At 44.4% G+C, this 3,531-nt stretch overlaps 1 long non-coding RNA gene across 1 annotated transcript; it reads left to right on the top strand.

The window, feature by feature from the left end:
* The first annotated feature begins 299 nt into the window (after window positions 1–299).
* On the top strand, window positions 300–2,868 carry LOC112154823. The gene is made up of 4 exons (XR_002920720.2): window positions 300–425; window positions 509–711; window positions 2,076–2,207; window positions 2,399–2,868. It is a non-coding gene; the product is annotated as an uncharacterized LOC112154823 (long non-coding RNA).
* The last annotated feature ends 663 nt before the right edge of the window (window positions 2,869–3,531 follow it).

Raw genomic sequence — 3,531 nt, 5'->3', positions numbered from 1 at the left:
TTTCCTGGAAGGTAACATCAATCACACACTCGCCATCGCAGGAGTGAAACCTGCCGGACTTCTCCAAGTTTTGCTTGAGTAGTGTCGAAACGCTTATGAAAGATATAATCCAACAAAGGCAAATGCAGACTTGAGCTCTCTTTGGAGTCGCTCTGCTGGGATAATGGAGAGGACAACAAATGGCAACGTAACGGTCAACCGATATGAGAACCATGTTTCCTATGGAGGAAGAGGTGATGACAAAAAGCACAGCATAATACAAGACACACATGATGTCTCCCAGATACCAGCAGCATTCCAGGAGGGAGACCTGGAAGAACATGACTAGACCCATGAAGAAGTCTGAGATGGCCAGAGAGAGGAGCAGGAAGTTGGTAGAGTTGTGGAGCCGACAACTCCATAAACTGCACCAACACGGCTCAATGGTAAATGCTGATGAACCAAAGCTGGGAGACGTCCCGTCTTTCCTCGTCACTCCAATGGTTTGATTTCTTTTTCGGTTTAACAGGTGTGGCGTCCTGCAGACGACGCCCTTTGACACGTGTAACTCCAACATCGACCCTCAGCCCTTCATCAGTGCCTGTTCAGAAACGTTGTGCAAATACCCATCACAGGACGGGCTGGAGTGCCAGTACCTGGAGGCCTACGCCGAGGCCTGCCGACTCCACAGCAGTGTGAGGGTGGAGGGCTGGAGGACGCCGACCATCTGCTGTACGGCCTTCGCTACACCCGTCCTTCTCAATCTGTCTGCTCTGATGGGACATCCTTTTTATATAAACGTTAAAAGTTTAATGTTATTTTAGGGAGTTTTCTCCTATATTTGTTTTAGAGCAGATGGGTTTTTAAAAATGTTACGAAAGCGTTAAAAAAGAGTACTTACTTATGACCGCCTCCTGTTTGAGTCGTGGTTCTGCTACAGAACGGATGCAGGACCTTCAATCCACTCTAACGAATCGTTCTTAAACTTTCAGAAAAGCCCCATACCATCACACTACCACCACCTTTTTTAATTGAAGCTTCAGTGTTTCTTTTTTTTCCTGAAATGTTGTTCGTTAGACTACAGATGTTACAGGATGCAAAACTTCCTCAAAATTCCTCTTTTGTCTCTTGACCTTGAATTAGTCTGCCCAAGTCTGGGGTTTTGAGAGTTTGGGGTGTCGTATCCCCTCCAGGACCTTAAAACGCTTAGAAAACCATCTTCTGTTCTGGGATGTCTTATACATTTTATGTTAAATGCTTTTCCTGACACTACTCTCTGCATTTACCGGGCTTGGGACAGGCACAAGAAAGACATACTGGTGTGAGCCCAGTTGAGGCTACATTCCATCCATCCATTTTCTTGACCGCTTCTTCCCTTTCGGGGTCGCGGGGTGCCGGAGCCTAACCCGGCTACTGAAGGGCGAAGGCGGGGTACACCCTGGACAGGTCGCTAGTCTGTCTCAGGGCGAGGCTACATTCATCTTGTTTTTTTCTTTTTGTTTCTGTCTATTTGTCTTTGATTTTAACTATTTTTTTGTTTGTTTTAGTTTTTTTTAAGGTGCTTTGGTCATTTTTATTTCTTAAGTCAATTGTGGATTTTTGTGGGGCTAGGGGGGCGCGTCAGTAATGTCTAGAGGGACACTGCCCATAGATGATATTTTTCCAGAAGTTTTGGAGATAATCCAGATGTTTCTATATGTTACTTTTGCTCAGCAGCATCTTTCTCCTTCAACTCTTCCATGGATCTACGGTACCTAAGTTAAGGAATATCTTTTTGGTTGTTGAATCATGACCTCTGACCTTTGCTGGGTCATGTGAGACCTTTTTCTGCTTCTTCATGGCCTCCTGGATGAGCACTCCTTGTGTTCTTTGCGTTTAAAGACTTGCGTGTTGAAGTCTTTGAAACCTTTCCAGACTGTCTTTGCTTCTCGTCTCCTTTTTATATTTATTTAACCTGTTTTATAACAACTTTTCCTTTGAGATCATTTATCTGCTTTAATTGTTCGGATCAGTGATGTCACAGTTGAGTTCAGATAAATATAATCATAGCGGATTCATGATGTTTTCAGCTTATTCAATGGATTTTCTGTTTGCAGCTGGAGTACAGCGGGCAGCCTGTCAGAGCTGCAGCTCTCATGAGTTCTGTGGTCTGGACACTCACAGTCAGAAGCCTCGCTGTCATTGTCGCGCCATTTTTGCCTCCAAGTACAAACCAACAGGAAGCTTTGGTGAGTCATCAGAGGACAAAAAACACAATCTCTCATTGGTCTTCTCCTCGTTTTTATCTTAGTATTATGTGTCTTTATAAAATGCTTTGATAGGTTTCAAATCAGACTTTTAATCTGCTGTGGTTTTAATGCTACAATTCACCAGAACAATGCAGGGAAGCAGAACTTTCTTTGTTCCGTGTGAATCTCAGGTGAGCCGTTGGTTTGTGAGAAGAAATCTGCCTCGGTGGTTCTGGCCAACTGTCTCCTGGAGGACGAAAGCATCGACTACACCACCTTACACCTCAATGACCAGACCTGCAAAGGAGAAATGGACAACGTGACCCACATGGTGACCTTTGGCTTCGACACTGAGAGGCCATGTGGAACCCTGATCATGGTGGGTATCTTCTCCAGTTTAAAACCTATCTTTAAAGTTAACATTCTTCCTAATGTCTGTGGGTTGAAGAGAAAATGTTAGAAATAAAAAAAAAAAACTATCAAAATCTCAGATCTCTGAAGGCCTAATAGTTAAGATGTCGCCAGTGTCATGAGCCCAAACCATCATCCTCCCACCCCATCTAAATATCCATTTTTAGGTGGTTCTAACTTGAAAAATTAAATCAGAAGTCAGGAGGATGAGGAGCAAAAGGTTTTTTCTAAATTGCAAAAAAAAAAAAAAGAACAGAATAGAGAAAGACTTTGACCAAATCGAACCTTTTTTGTTACAGGAACTGACCCACAAACTCGTTTTGAAAAAAAGTCATTTTTAATTTTTTAATTTGACATCTGTGAGTACTTCATCTTTTTGGTTGCGAGTCGGAACCACGCTCCTCCGTGGTACGGCCAAGGTGTCCATAACAATGTGTTATCCTTGTTTCAAACAAAAAACTTTAAATCTAAAACAGGGGTCTCAAACTCGCGGCCCGCGGGCCATTTGCGGCCCGCAGGATGATGATTTGCGGCCCCCGTCTTCATATGAAAGATTACTGTTAGTGCGGCCCGCAAGGCTGATATGAATGACAGTTGTTATGTGCAGAGCTGAATGAACCAATCACAGTGAGGTATATGACTCTGGAGGCGGGACATCGGCGGTCTGTCCAGTGCCTCTGTCTATCATTCATTCCTTCCTCCAGTCAGCTGGGCGGAGGAGGAGCCAGGAAGCACCAAACGCGATTTCACGTGCCCCGCGCGGGGAATTTGCTGCTCGCGGCTTGTCAAAAAATGTGTTTCTGTCGCCGCGCCGCGTGTCGAAGTGGCTACCAGCTCCGTCTGTGGATGTCTCTCTCAGAATGAATGAGAGACACATATGATGTCGAGGAATACGTTTTTTGACGTGCTGACT

The sequence above is a fragment of the Oryzias melastigma genome, linkage group LG21 (genome assembly GCF_002922805.2).
Source record: "Oryzias melastigma strain HK-1 linkage group LG21, ASM292280v2, whole genome shotgun sequence".
Classification (NCBI taxonomy): domain Eukaryota; kingdom Metazoa; phylum Chordata; class Actinopteri; order Beloniformes; family Adrianichthyidae; genus Oryzias; species Oryzias melastigma.
This window is presented reverse-complemented; position numbering and strand designations above follow the sequence as displayed.